The following is a 15147-nucleotide window of genomic DNA, read 5'->3' as shown; positions in this document are numbered from 1 at the left end:
CTTGTGCCTCAAACAGGTCTTGCCCCTTTAGCCAGAAGCTCTCCCAGCTGTTGGCCTTCCCACCCTTGCACCTTCCCGCTGTGTATACTCTGGCTAAGAGGCAAAACCATTCCCACCTGGGTCCATTCATGGCCTAGGCATGGTATAAGAAACCTCAGGCTACATATCCAAACCCTCCCTAACTGTCGGAATTCCCTCCATATGGCTACATTGACTAAAACTCTGTTGAGATGTTATCAGTGTCCTCCGTCTGGTGAGGGACAGTTCTGGAAGGAGCAGTCTCAGGAGAGGGGACATTCCTGGTGGGAGCAGTCCTAAGGGCTCTTCTCATACAGTGAACCTGGTCTAGACCTTGCCTGGACCTCACCTGCATTGAGACTCGCATAAAACCTAGAGCCTGGGGTTTGAAGTCCTCAGAAGTCATAGGATTCATAGCTGCAATGTCACTTTCTAACTGGTTTCTGTCTCTGCCCTGATCACTACCCAGGCTTCTCTATGTTCCCGCCTTTGAAGTCTCTGTGAGCCCAAGGGAAGAGGTCTTTCTGTCCCATTCAGGTTTCTCCCTTCTCTGGGCCTTGAACTCAGAAGCCCCCGTACCCAAGACTTGGGTGGGAGAGGACTGGAGCACCTGTCATGCCGTCCATCCCCACCCCCACGCAGCAGTGAGGGCATTGCTGGTGGGGACCCCGCTGACCCTGGGAGCTGGTTTCTCCTGCCTTGTCCTGCTGCTGCTGTTCTCCATGGTTAGGAATGAACTCTTTGAAAAAAGTTGGTTTTTGTTGAGCTCTACATTTCCCCTGCTCTCCTCCCCTCCCCTTTAACCCTCCCCCAATTTACTCAGGACATCTTGTCTTTTTCTACTTCCCATGTAGGTTAGATCCATGTATGTCTCTCTCTTTTTTTCTTTAAAGGTTTATTTATTAAGCATACAATGTACTGCTGGCAAGGAAGGCACCAGGTCTCATTACAGATGGTTATGAGCCACCATGTGGTTGCTGGGAATCGAACTTGGGACCTCTGGAAGAGCAGCTAGTGCCTTTACCCTCTGAGCCATCTCTCCAGCCCCCATGTATGTCTCTCTTAGGTCCTCTTTGTTGTCTAGGTTCTCTGGGGTTGTGATTTGTGGGCTGGTTTTCTTTGTTTTATGTTTAAAAACCACTTATGAGTGAGTACATGTGATAATTGTCTTTCTAGGTCTGGGTTACCTCACTCAATATGATGTTTTCAAGCTCCATCCATTTGCCTGCAAAATTCAAGATGTTGTTATTTTTTTCTGCTGTGTAGTACTTCGTTGTGTAAATGTATCACATTTTCCTTATAGAAATGAACTCTTGAGACCAATCTGGTCTACAAGAGCTAGTTCCAGGACAGGAACCAAAAGCTACGGGGAAACTCTGTCTCAAAAATCAAAAAAAAAAAAAAAAAAAAAAAAAGAACTCTTAAGAGTCAGAGGTTTCTCTGCAGGCAGCGGGTAGGTGTGGGTATAGCACTGGGACCTTCTGGATCTCTGAAGTTGTTCAATGACTCAGGTAAATGTCACTTACTGAGGCCAACCTTTCCCTCATGGCCTAAGTCCCTCAGTTGGTGTCCGTCTTCTTGTCCAGTTCCTACAAATCCCATTCCCTGGTTACTGGCCCTCTCCCTCCTGGGTTCTCCCCATACCACATCATAGCTCGGTCCAGAAGGAAGGAGCCTCCTGTGCCCTGTGTGAGTTGTGTCGGCATCGCCCTGGTCCTACTGCCGTCTCTCTCATCTCTCATGATGCGCTTGTGTGCTGAGAAAGGATCTGGAGCAGCTGTCCCCGACTTTGGGAGCAAAGGGGACTCCTGCCTCCTCCACCTCACACCTGGCTGCCTGAATTCCTATCCTTCTGGAGTGAGACACACAACAGGGATTTGACAGTAACTTCCTGTGTGAGATTCAGCATCACTGTTGACATTGTCCCAGGACCATATAGGTCTTTGGATGCAGATATCTACTTTATCTGAGTCTTTCTGTAGGGCCCATGTCTGTGGACGCTTGGGAGCTGAACTCTGGCTGGAACTTCTCAGTCTAGGTGTTTAGGTTGGCACTGGTCACAGGCCTCAGAAGCTCACCAGAGTGTAATCTAGTTGCTGGAATACTTAACTCTCTGAGTACTGCCCTCTCCTCTCCTCCCTGGGCTTCCAGTCCCACCTAAGGACATGCCCCAGGTCCTTGCAGGTTCTTGCCGGCTCATCTACGGGGGGGGGGGGGGGGGGGGAGGGGGGGGCGGGCTCTAGGCTTCCCTCCCCTGGGTGCTCCTATCAATATCCTCCAGGCTGACTTGCTAGGGAGTAAGCATGAGCCAGGTCCTCTGCAGGTCTGGGCACACCCAAGCCTGGGAATTCCAAAGGAGTAGACAGGAGCTAGAGGCCTTTACAGGACCAACCCCAAGCCAGGGATCTCTGTAGGAACAGATCGAAACCAGAGACATTTACGGAAACAGGTCTGAGCCAACAACCTAGGCTAGAGCATGCCTAAGACATCAAACTCAAAGGGAGTGGAGCAAAGTCCAGGAGCGCTGAGTGACCTCCAGGAACTAGGATTGACCAAAGGGGTAACTAGACCGTGGCACTGACTGTACCACAAGGAACAACCATCTGAGACTTGGATTCACTGGAATCTAGAAGATTAATCAATAGAATCACAGACAGCCCCAACCACACCACTTAGAGGAAAAGATGAGTAGAAAAGGTAAGAATATACATAAGACCACAAAGAGCAACATGACATCAGTAAAAAGAATATACATAATACCACAAAGAGCAACATGACATCAGTAAAACCTAAAGCCCCTACAACAGCAAGACTTGAACAACCAAATATAGATGAAACAGAAGAAAATGACCTAAAAAATAACTTCAGGAGAATGTTTGAAACTCTTAAAGAGGAAATGAGAAAAAACTCCCTCAAAGAAATGGAGGAAAAGACAAAAAAAAAAAAAAATTGGAAGACATCAGCAAATCCCTTAAAGAAAAGGAAGAAAAAGCAATCAAATATATGAAAGAAACTATCCAAGACTTGAAAAGTGAAGTAGAGACAATAAAGAAAACACAAGCTGAGGGAATTATAAAAACAGAAATCATAAGAAAATTATCAGAAACGCAAACTCAAGCATGAACAGCAAAATACAAGAAATGGAAGAGAGAATCTCAAGTAATGAAGATACAATAGAGAAAATAGACTCGTCAATCAAAGAAAACATTAAATCTAACAAAAGCTTAACCCAAAATATCCTTGAAATATGGGACACCATGAAAAGGCCAAACCTAAGAATAATAGGTATAGAAGAAGGAAAAGTTCAACTCAAAGCATAGAAAATATATTTAACAAAATCATAGAAAGAAACTTTCACAACCTAAAGAAAGACATACCTATGAAGATACAAGAAGCTTACAGAACACCAAATAGACTGGATCAAAAAAAAAAAGTCCCCTCACCACATAATAATCAAAACACTAAACATACAAAGTAAAGAAAGAATATTAAGCGCTGCAAAGGAAAAAGACCAAGTAACATATAAGGTAGACTTATCAGAATTACACCTGACTTTTCATTGCAGATAATGAGAGCCAGAGGTCATGGTCAAGCATTACGTAGACTTTAAGAGACTACAGATGCCAGCCCAGACTGCTATACCCAGCAAAATTTTCAATCACCATAGGACAAAACAAGATATTCCATGGCAAAACCAGATTTAATCAACACCTAGCCACAAATCCAGCCCTACACAAAATACTAGAAGGAAAACTCCAACCCAAGGAAGTTTGCCACATTAACAAAAACACAGACAATTTATGGTCTCATAGCAGCAAATTCCAAAGAAAGGAAAAAGCACAAATTAACATCACCAACAATTAAAACTAAATTAATAGGCAATAGCAATCACTGGTCATTATTATCCTGTAATATAAATGGACTCAATTCACCTACAAAAAGTCACAGGCTAGCAGATTGAATACGAAAACGGAATCCTTCCTTCTTCTGCATACAAGAAACACATCTCAACCTCAAAGACAGACATCATCCCAGAGTAAAGAGTTGGGAAAAAATATTTCAATAAAATGGACCTAAGAAACAAGCAGGTGTAGCTATTCTAATATCTAACAAAATAGACTTCAAACTAAAATCAGTCAAAAGAGACAAAGAAGGACATTTCATATTAGTCACAGGAAAAATCCAACAAGAGGAAATATCAATACTGAACATCTATGCCCCAACTACAAGGGCACACTCGTATGTCAAAGAAACACCTCTGAAGTTTAAATCATACATTAAACTCCGCACACTAATAGTGAGAGACTGCAACACTCCCCTGGACACACCACTGGACAGGTCAGTCAGACAAAAAATGAAGAGAGAAATAAGGGAACTAACAGATGTTATGACCCAAATGGACTTAACAGATATCTATAGAATAGCCCATCCAAACAGAAAAGAATATATCTTCTTCTCAGCACCTCATGGAACCTTCTCAAAAACTGACCACATACTCGGTAACAAAATAAACCTCAACAAATACAAAAAATATTGGAATAACTCCATGTGTCTTATCAAATCACCATGTTTTAAAACTAGAAGTCAACAGCAATACTAATTCCAGAAAGCCCACAAACATATGGAAATTAAACAATCCTCACCTGAATCATCATTGGGTCAAGGAAGAAATAAAGAAAGAAATTAAACACTTTCTAAAATTCAATGAAAATGACCACACAAAATACCCAAATTTATAGGACACAATGAAAGCAGTGTTAAGAGGAAAGTTTATAGCACTAAATGCCCACATAAAGAAGCTGGAAAATTCACACTAGTGAATTAACAGAACATTTGAAAACTTTAGAACAAAAAGAAGCAAACTCACCCAAGAGAACTAGATGGCAGGAAATAATCAAATTGAGAGGTGAAATCAACAAAATAGAAACAAAGAAAACAATACAAAGAATCAATGAGACAAAGAGTTGGTTCTTTGAGAAAATCAACAAAATAGACAAACCTTTACCCAAACTAACAAAAAGGCAGAGAGAGAATATTCAAATTAACAAAATCAGAAATGAAAAGGAGGACATAACAATAGGCACGGAGGAAATACAGAGAATCATCAGGTCATATTTCAAAAACCTGTACTCCACAAAATTGAAAAACTTAAAGGAAACAGACAACTTTCTGGATAAACATCAGTTACCAAAATTAAATCAAGACCAGATAAGCAAATTAAACAGACTTATAACTGCTGAAGAAATAGAAACAGTCTTCACAAGTCTCCCAACCAAAAAAAAAAAAAAGCCCAGGACCAAATGTTTTCAGCTCAGAATTCTACAAGACTTTCAAAGAAGAATTAATACCAATACTCCTCAAATTATTCCACACAATAGAAACAGAAGGAACATTGTCAAACTTTTTTTATGAGGCTACAATTACCCTGATATTCAAACCACAGAAAGACATTACTAAGAAAGAGAATTACAGACCAATCTCACTCATGAACATTGATGCAAAATTACTAAATATAATACTGGCAAATCGAATCCAAGAACACATCAGAACCATCATCCAACATGATCAAGTTGACTTCATCCCACAGATGCAGGGATGGTTCAATATACAAAAATATGTCAACATAATCCACCACATAAACAAACTGAAAAATAAAAACCACATGATCATCTCATTAGATCTCGTAAAAGCTTTTGAGAAAATAAAACATCCCTTCATGATAAAGGTCTTGGAGAGAGCAGGGATACAGGGAACATACCTACACATAATAAAGGCAATATACAGCAAGCAAACAGCCAACATCAAACTAAGTGGAGAGAAACTCCCAGCGATCCCATTGAAATCAGGAACAAGACAAGGTTATCCACTCTCTCCATATCTATCCAATATAGTTCTTGAGGTCCTAGCTAGAGCAATAAGACACCAAAAGGAGATCAAGGGTATACAAATCAGAAAAGAAGAAGCCAAACTCTCACTACTCGCTGATGATATGATTAGTTTACGTAAGCGACCCCAAAAAATCCAACAAGGAACTTCTACAACTCATAAACACTTTCAGTAATGTAGCACGATACAAGATTAACTAAAAAAAAAAAAAAAAAAATCAGTAGCCCTCCTGTACACAGATGATAAAAGGGCTGGGGGAGAAATCAGAGAAACAGCACTCTTCACAATAGCCACAAATAGCATAAAATATCTTGGAGTAACTCTAACCAAACAAGTGGAAGACTTGCAAAAAACCCAGGATAAACAAAATAATCCTGCACAATAAAAGAACTTCTGGAGGCATCATAATCCCTGTTTTCAAACTCTGCTACAGAGCCACAGTACTGAAAACAGCCTGGTATTGGCATAAGATCTGACAGGAGGACCAATGGAACTGAATAGAAGACCTGGGTATCAATCCACACATCTTCAAACACCTGATTTTTTACAAAGAAGCAAAAAAATCAAATGGAGAAAAGAAAGCATATTTAACAAGTGGTGCTGGCATAACTGGATATCAACATGTAGAAGAATGAAAATAGACCCATATCTATTGCCATGCACGAAACTCAAGTTCAAATGGATCAAAGACCTCAACATAAAGCCAACCACACTGAACCTTATAGAAGAGAAAGTGGGGAGGTACACTTGAACTCATTGGCACAGGGAACCACTTCCTATATATAACCCCAGCAGCACAGACACTAAGAGAATCTATTAATAAATGGGATCTCCTTAAACTGAAAAGGACTCGGTCAACAAGACAAAACGACAGCCTACAGAATGGGTAAAGATCTTCACTAATCCCACATCAGACAGAGGTCTGGTCTCCAAAATATACAAAGAACTCAAGAAATTGGTCATCAAAAGAGCAAATAATCCAATAAAATAAATGGAGCACAGACCTAAACAGAGAACTCTCAACAGAGGAATCTAAAATGGCTGAAAGACACTTAAGGAAATGTTCAACATCCTTAGTCATCAGAGAAATGCAAATCAAAATAACTCTGAGATTCCATCTTACACCTGTAAGAATGGCCAAGATCAAAACCATTGATGACAGCTTATGCTGGAGAGGTTGTGGAGTAAAGGGAACACTCCTGCATTGCTGGTCGGAATGCAAGCTGGTACAACCCCTTTGGATGTCAGTGTGGCGATTTCTCAGAAAATTAGGAAACAACCTTCCTCAAGACCCAGTAATACCACTTTTGGATATATGTCCAAAGGATGCTCAATTGTGCCACAAGAACACAGAAAGACAATTATCACATGTAGTCAGTCATAAGTGATTTTTAAACATACAACAGAGAAAACTAGCCCACAAATTACAATCCTAGAGAACATAGACAACAATGAGGAGCCTAAGAGAGACTTACATATATCTAATCTACATGGGAAGTAGAAAAAGACAAGATCTCTTGAGTAAATTGGGAACATGGGGACCTTGGGGAGGGTTGAAGGGGAAGAAGAGGCAGGGAGGGGGAGCAGAGAAAAAGGTACCGATCAATAAAATTCAACAAAAAAATAAATAAAATTAAAATGTTTTTTTAAAAAAGAAAAACAGAGAGAGAGAGAGAGAGAGAGAGAGAGAGGGAAAAAACATGGCTTACAAGGCATATACTTGGTGAAGACTTTATATCTAGAAATATGCAAAGTATTCAAAAGCTTATCACCTGATTTTCAATGGGAAACCCAGGTGTGGTGGTGCAGGCCTGTAAGCCCAGAACCTAGGAGGTGCAGATAGGAAGTGAGCTTTTGTTTGTTTGTTTGGGTTTTTTGTTTTTTTCTTTGTATAGCCCTGGTTGTCCTGGCACTTGGTTTGCATACTAGGCTGGCCTTTGAACTCAGAGATCTGCCTGCCTCTGCCTCTCAAGTGCTGGGATTAAAGGCGTGTGCCACCACTGCCAAGCTCATGGGAGAGTGTGATCTTGAGGCCAGCCTTTTCTACAGAGTGAGATTCTGTCTTAAAACAAGATGGGAAAAAGTGTGCGCACGTGTCCATGCTCACTCAGGCATCCACAGAGGTGAGCAAGCTCTGCACTGAGTGAGAAATATAAGAGCCCGTAGCACACCACAGGTTTCCAGCATCATGAGACATTGGGACATAGAAAAGGCTCACCATACCAAGTGTTAGGAGGTGGAGCAACAACCCTGGTGGGAATTGAAGTCGGTCTTATGGCATTGGATGGCTGTCTGTAACTAAATAATCATAGAAATTTCACTCCAGATACTCTAGAGCAATGGAATAGCATTCGCAGAGATTTGCACACATCATTCAGAATGACTTCATTTATAAAGGTCCCTGGCACAAACCCACATGAGTAAACAAGGGATTTGTGCAGGTGATACACATTCATTTAGAACAGTCAGAAGGAATAACTATGCCAGTCAAGGACCCGGTGAACCAGTCCTCCTGGTGATACGCCATCCACCTGATGATGTGGCTGGTGGGTCAGGAATTTTGAGCTCAGGCGCCTGGTTACGAGCCTCTGCCAGTCCTACAGACCACCTACAGCTGAGGGGTTGGAGTCTTGCCAGCTATGTATGTGGCCTGAGTAATGCATGGGCTTGGAAGGATTTGCTTCTGTGTTGAAGTGTCCTCTTGTGTCCGAATTTGGAACTGCAAGCAAACAGCTGAGGAGTTAGGTAATAACCAAGGTTGTCTGGGTTGGGGTGAGGCGGTTCTGAGGATTGACCAGGCTCTTGCACAGACTGAAGTGGTTGCAGGGGTAGCTGTACTCTTTGACATATCTATCTATCTATCTATCTATCTATCTATCTATCTATCTATCTATCTATCTATCTATCTATCTATCTATCTATCATCTATCTATCTATCTCCATATATATATTTTGCCAAGAAAGCTGGTATCTCTCACAGAATTCCCACCTGTGTTTTCTTCCCTGCTCCTTCCTGGCAGCTCCTGGAAACCATGTTGTGAGCCTGACCTCACTTCTCAAACCACAAATGGGAACCTGGAGAATCCAGTCTAACCAAGGTTCTTTCCCTGAGAATTAGGAAGCACAGATATATAGAGACAGTAACTGCAGGTTCTTTAGCATCTGACAGGGAGGGATGTAGCAGCCAGTCTGCACTGTATGTGGGCCGAGTGGGAGAGAAAGCCGATCCTCTGAGAAGTCTGACAGTGCTCACTGAGACCTCAGAGTGCTGAGAGATTCCTTCCTGCTGCCTCTCATTGCTAGTCAGCCCTGAGGTGTGGCTGCGAACCACAGGTTCCGAGAGGCTCCTGATGTGGCATCCTCACTGTCAACTTGACTAGATCTGGTTACCTAGGAGACACTATCTGGTGTGTCTGTGAAGGAGTTTCTAGAGATGTGTGTCTAAGGAGGGAGACTGACCCTGAACCTTGGTGGTGTTGTCCTGTGCCCTGGGGTCCCAGTCTGAATAAACAGGGCGAAAGAGTACGTGCTCTCAGCGCTGTCTCTGCTTCCTGATTGCAGATGCCACACAACCAGCTGCCTCATGCTCCTGCCAGCATGCCTCCCTGACCATGATGGACTGGACACTTCACTTGTGAGCCAAAATAAACCCTCCTTCCTTAAGTTCCCTTTGTTGAGAAGTTTGTCATCTCAATAAGTAGTGAATACAGTTCCTCAACCTTACTAACTAGGCTGCAGATCTCTTCTTGGTGGCCATTTCTCATGCCCCATCCGTCCGTCCATCCATCCATCCATCGTCCATCCATCCATCCATCCATCCATCCATCCATCCATCCATCGTCCATCCATCCATCCATCCATCCATCCATCCATCCATCCATCCATCCATCCATCCATCCACTTATTCAGTCAGCAAACCCTTACTGAGACATTCTACATGTCAAATACTACAGTAGATACAGAGAAAAGAGCAGTGGAATGCTGTCATGTCAGGGAGAAGGACATTAAACCAACCAACAAATACATACACAGCCTGTTGATGGTGTTGGGCTTCTGAAGACAAGCTGAGGATGAGAGACTATTTCTGCTGCAGTGTGGGCTGCTGAAACAAAATTCTTGAGGCTAGTTAACTCATAAAGAAAAACCTGGGGAGCCTGGCTATCCAAGGTGGACAGCTGGACGTCTATACCTCAGAGGGGATAAATACTGCCACCTGGTGGTGGAAAGCAGAAATGCAGGGGAATCCAACTGGGTCCCAAGTGGAGCCCTTTGGAAAGGCGTGGCTCCTCACCGTGCCCTCCACCACGGATTACCTATCAAAAGTCCCATTTCTTAATGCTGTCATAGTGGCAGCAACTGGCTGACTGTTGGAGGAGATACATTCAAACCGCAGAAGGTAATATGTTAAGAAGGCTTCTCCCCTAGGGTGAGGCTTGAGTCAGGAACTACAGAGGAAGAGGGGGCCTGTGTGTGTGTGTGTGTGTGTGTGTGTGTGTGTGTGTGGTGTCATCTAGCCTACACACACAGTGCACTCACAAATGCATGCACACACACACACACACACACCACAACAAGCACAAGACTTGTAGGTCCCTAGACTGGGCCTCTTGCCTTGGGAGAAAAGCCTTTTCCCGAATGCCCCCTCCACACAGTGTGTCACCTTAGGACGAGGCACCGCCCCCTCCTTTGCTCGCAGGCTCCCTTTTGGGTTTCCTCCATCCTTGGGAATTATGTGGTACTCCCAGCAGGGTGCGGAGTATCTCAAGACCCCACTGCTGGGTTATTAGAAGCCACATCAGCTCTGAGTTTATTTCCTCATTCAGGTGCTGTTGATGGACATTGCTCACACTCAGCAGTCTGCGTTAACTGTGAACAGCAGCGTTAACTGAGCCTGTTTCCCACACCTTCCCAGGAAGCACGTGAGACGGAGCGTCAGTCGGCTACCGGATGACCCGGAATCGACCGTGTGGCCCATTTCCCCACTTTATTAATCTATAAAAGACACTGTCATGGAAAATGAATCCCAAGCCACAAGCCCTCATTTACACAATAGTGGGACAGTCCCTCACTGCCCAGCCACCTACCTGATGCTTCCACGCCTCTGCCAAAATCCTGCCACCCGCTTCCCAAGTGAGCAGCGACATCCTTTACCAACCACCCTGCACGGGGTCCAGGCAGGGAGGGGGCTCTCTGCGGTGCTCTGCCCAGCTCCTGTGCTGGCCCCTCTTCCTCCCTCCACATTTCGGTTTTTCCTTCTTCTTTTGTCCCACAGTGTTTCAGTCTGTGACGGGCACAAAGGTACTACTTGATAAAGGGTCCGCCGGCTGAGCTTCAGCAGTTCCAATGCTTGCAGATGGTCTGGGGATCAGCAGAGGTGGCTTTGTCCCTGTGTTCTAGAGTGCAGCCAGATAAGAGACCTTCTTACAGAGATGGGAGAGACAAACAGCTTCTTTATTTTATCTTTTTTCTTTTACGGTTTTTATTCTCTGTATAGCCCAGTCTGTGCTGGAACTCACTTTGTAGACCAGGCTGGTCTCAGACTGATAAAGATTCACCTGCTTCTGCAGGCCTCTGCTGGGATTAAAGGCATGTGCTACCATGCTGGCGTCACCATTTTAACTTTTTATCTACAAATTTTAGCCTTAAAGAAGTGTCTGTGTGTCTGTGTGTGTGTGTATGTACACGATAGTGTGCTGCTTGTGGCAGACAGAAGATAACTGGCAGGAGTCGGTTCTCTCAGTCTTGTGTGTATCTTCGGGATCTAACTCAGGTCAGCTTGATGACAAACACCTTTATATGCCAAGCCATCTTGATAGTTTCTTAGTTTCTCTCTCTCTCTCTCTCTCTCTCTCTCTCTCTCTCTCTCTCTCTCTCGTGTGTGTGTAGGAAAAAGATAAATGATATAATCATATTTTAATTTCAAAAAGGGGAAAGAGTCAAATGTCTTAATGAGACCCATTACTGTGTATACTAGAATAAAAACAAATTTTAAAAAAGAAAGAAAACAATACCTTAAGTAGCATATCAAATGATTGTCAGAAAAGGCATCTTTTAACTTGACTTCCTTCAGCTATGGAAAGCACAGGGGACCAAGTTTCCCGTGGTACTTGCAAAGATCAGAAGGGCTTTTATCAGAGAAGCAGCCTCAGCCAGGAGTTAGGCCTTCAGGGTCGGTTCTACCACCATGGACTTGAAACATACATTAGCAGGGCCATTAAGTTGCAGCTGCAGTTGCTAGGGCAAGGCAAGGCTGGGGAAGGGGCCTCCTGGCCACAGCAAAGCTTTGAATCCCTCTGGAAGCGACTAGCAAGCCTGTGGCAAGAAGGGCTTCCCACATGATCTCCTGTAATGCTCACCGCAGCCCCATAAAATTGGTCATTTTAGACCTTGACATTTCAGTGAGGGCTCCCATCCCTGCAATTTACAGCCACACTCCTCATGGGTAATTGCTTGAGTGGACTCTCGTGGAGGACATTTCCCAGAACTGCTGGAGAATCTGGGGACACAGGTCACGCAAGTCCCCTTTTCTTCAGGCTCTGGTGAGGAGAGTGCTCAGCGAAAAGGTCAGTGTGCTGTGTGTTTCCGTCACTAACGTGTCTGCTCTGCAGCTCTGTACCCAGGAGGCACCGCGGCCGCACATGCTGTCTCCCCACTTCTCTCACTGAGCTCAGGTACCATCTTCAGGTACCATCCTGGAGACATTTTGTGGCCTGGAACAGATGGAAATCCCTCCAGCCCTTCCAGTGCCATCCTGGTGTCTGAGAGCCAGGTGCTCACATCTTCAGTGGAATCTGGCCAACAGCTGGCCTGAGAGTCTGTGCCAAGGCATTCTGGTGACTGGGAAGGGCCAGCGTGGAGGCCAGCAGGCTTGGCAGCAGAAGCCCTGATCTGTTTCTGATCTCCACCGTCTCATCTCCTCGGTATCCATTTCCTGTCTGGCCACCGCCAGCCCTCCCAGTCCTCGCTTTCCCTTCTCCCCCCTGGGAAAGGGCTGTGTTTCACATGCTCAGCACACTTAACTGTTCTGTGCTTGAGGAAACTGGGGCTCCAGTGGCCAGTGACCCCCATGAAGATCTTCTCCGGCTGAGCTGCATTCATACTAAGAGTGCAAGGCTCAAAATCTCATTCTTGCCCATAGTTCCAAGCTTGCAGACTGTGGTACCCCTCACCTAAGCTGGGGGAAAATGCAGATTCTGAATCAATAGGTCTGGGAGAGCCCTGGGAATTGGCATCTCTTTTTTCCCCTACTGTTTACTTTTAAATATTTATTGTTATTTTTTGTGTCTATTTGACCTGCACATAGATATGAGTATTGTGTGTGTGCAGTGCCGGCAGAGGGCAGAAGAAGGCTCTGGATCCCTTGGAATGTCATGTGGATGATAGGAACCAAAGCTGGATCCTCTGCAAGAACAGCAAGTGCTCTTAACCACTGAGTCATCTCTCCAGCCCTGGATTCAGCATCCCTCACAAGCTCTAAGATGAAGTCCTTGAAGTAATCTTTGCCTAGCAAGTGTGTGTTGCTTTATCTATTTATTTTTAAAAGTATGTAGTAAAAATGCTTTTCCTCTTGATTCGTACTGTAACCCAGTGTTTTTGTTAGGGTTTCTATTACTGCTATAAAACACCATGACCATAAAGCAAGTTGGGGAGGAAAGGGTTTACTCAGCTCACACTCCCACATCATTGTTCACCACTGAAGGCAGTCAGGACAGGAACTCAAACTGAGCAGGATCCTGGAGGCAGGAGCTGATGCAGAGGCCATGCAGGGGTGCTGGTTACCAGTTTGCTTTCCATAACTTGCTCAGCCTGCTGTCTTATAGAACCCAGGACCACCAGCCCAGGAATTAACACTACCCACATGGGCTGGGTCCTCCTCCATTGATCACTAACTTGAAAATGCCTTACAGATGGCTCTCATGTGAGCATTTCCTCAACTGAGGCTTTATCCTCTCTGATGACTCTAGCTTGTGTCAAGTTGATACACAAACCAATCAGTACACCCAATGAGACTGGCAGGGTCTTGCAAATGTATTTGTGTCCTTTCTTCTTTTTTGTTTTGAGTTAGGTTCTGTTGTGGTTTGAATGAGAATGGCCCCCGTAGGAGAGAGAGAGAGAGAGAGAGAGAGAGAGAGAGAGAGAGAAAGAAAAAAAAAGGAAGGAAGGAAGGAAGGAAGAAAGAAAGAAAGAAAGAAAGAAAGAAAGAAAGAAAGAAAGAAAGAAAGAAAACTTTGAGGCAAAATGTAGATGAAGAGAAACAGGTTAATTTAAGTTATAAGAGCTTGTGGGAAGCTAGGCGGTGGTGGCGCACACCTTTAATCTCAGCCCTTGGGAGGCAGAGGCAGGCAAATCTCTGTGAGTTTGAGGCCAGCCTGGTTTCAAGAACTAGTTCAGGACAGTTAGGGCTGTTACACAGAGAAACCCTATCTTGAAAAGAGAGAGAGGGAGAGAGAGAGAGAGAGAGAGAGAGAGAGAGAGAGAGAGAGAGAGAGAGAGAGAGAAAGAATGTAGGACAAGCATAAGATAAGGCTAAGCATTCACAGCTAATAAGTCTCCATGTCTTTATTTGGGAGCTGGTTGGTGGCCCCAAAGAAAAGCTGTTATACCCTTTCTTCTGTGAGTTTCCTTGATCATGCTGCTTTGTCACAGAAGTAGAAAAATAACTCAGACAGGGTCTGGTATATCTTAGGCTGGCTTTGAACTTGCTACATTTCTGAGAATGACCTTGAACTTCTGATATTTCTGCCTCTTCCACAAAACAAGCGTAAGCCACCAGGCCCAGTCTATACAGTTCTGGGGCTGAGACCCAGGCTTTTGGGCAAGCTAGGCAAGCACTTCACCAACTGAGTCACATTCCTAGCCCACCTTAGTGTTTTACAGGCTAGTTGGCCAAAGTTCAGAGAGTTGACATGCCATCACTGAAGCCCCGTACTGAGCAAGCAGCATTCAGGAAGAGGGCAAAGCAAATGATTCAGCTTCTTGGGCTTGGCCCATCACACTGCTCTCCTCCAAAGATGCATAAAGGCTTGGCCCCAGGCTGCCAGACAAGATCCTGTAGCTGCTGCAAACCATTTCATGTGTTTGATGTCACTTGAACCCTGCTGCTGAGAAGCAGCCTTGAGATTGTGACAACTGTTCCATTATTCTGAGGTGCCATTGTTCTGGCCTAGTGAGACACCCCATTAAAACAAAAAGAACCCTTAGAGAAGTTGTGAATGGCTGGAGGTGGAGAACACACACATCCTA

Source organism: Chionomys nivalis, chromosome 10 (assembly GCF_950005125.1).
Source record: "Chionomys nivalis chromosome 10, mChiNiv1.1, whole genome shotgun sequence".
In the NCBI taxonomy this organism is placed as follows: domain Eukaryota; kingdom Metazoa; phylum Chordata; class Mammalia; order Rodentia; family Cricetidae; genus Chionomys; species Chionomys nivalis.
This window is presented reverse-complemented; position numbering follows the sequence as displayed.